This window comes from Penaeus monodon, chromosome 32 (assembly GCF_015228065.2).
Source record: "Penaeus monodon isolate SGIC_2016 chromosome 32, NSTDA_Pmon_1, whole genome shotgun sequence".
Classification (NCBI taxonomy): Eukaryota; Metazoa; Arthropoda; class Malacostraca; order Decapoda; family Penaeidae; genus Penaeus; species Penaeus monodon.
The window spans coordinates 24,902,303-24,903,121 of record NC_051417.1 but is presented as its reverse complement, the minus strand read 5'-3'; positions in this window follow the sequence as shown (position 1 = coordinate 24,903,121).

The window sequence follows — 819 nt, the reverse complement described above, 5'->3', positions numbered from 1 at the left end:
GACTCTAGTTAAAACTCCTTCCCTCTGGTAGCACTAAAACAAAAAAGAATTTGAAAACTTTTAGCACCCCTAAGTAAAGGATTTCGATTTTGGGGAAAAATCCATTATGTTATTATGAAAACGAATACAGAGATTCCAAAAGCTTTACTTCTATTTTACTGAATAAAGTCAAAACGTCAAACAAGTACACAGTCTCCATAAGCTTGGATCTTGCTTCCATTACTTACATTTTTCATAACACTGGTCTCGATACTAGAAAGGCTTAGCATTCCCTATTTACAGACTAACCTCACAAAGAAACCACATAATCACTACCCATATAGCTCGGGCAGCGCGATGCTACAAATCAGTACTCCTGATCTCCCTAATTTCATAAAAGATCAAGACAGATATTACACTTACAGTCTTCAGGGATGCAAGGTGGAGAAGCAACTGCCTGGGATAATCGGCTGCTAGGGCTTATATAGCCAAGGGGAAGCAAGCCGTTGAACCAGAGGCGGCGACATTAAGGGGATACAGTTGTTGAGAAGGTTTTTCGTTACGTAGACCAGACTGGCTTTTCCACTGGGTTGGGAGATGCTGTTATTTATTTTGGATCTTTTTTGTATTTTTATTTTGTCGTCCCAAGAAAGAGTATATGTAAAACGTTTTTTAAGTTCTTGTGTGATTTTTTTCTGTAATGCACATTTCTGCTATATTTTTTTGTAAACACCGGACCATGGTATATTTGAAATTTGTAACACCATACGCATTTTTTGACAGTAATTTGTGATTCAGGAATACGCGAATATGCTAAACGTTCTGTAAAAAACTCTTATG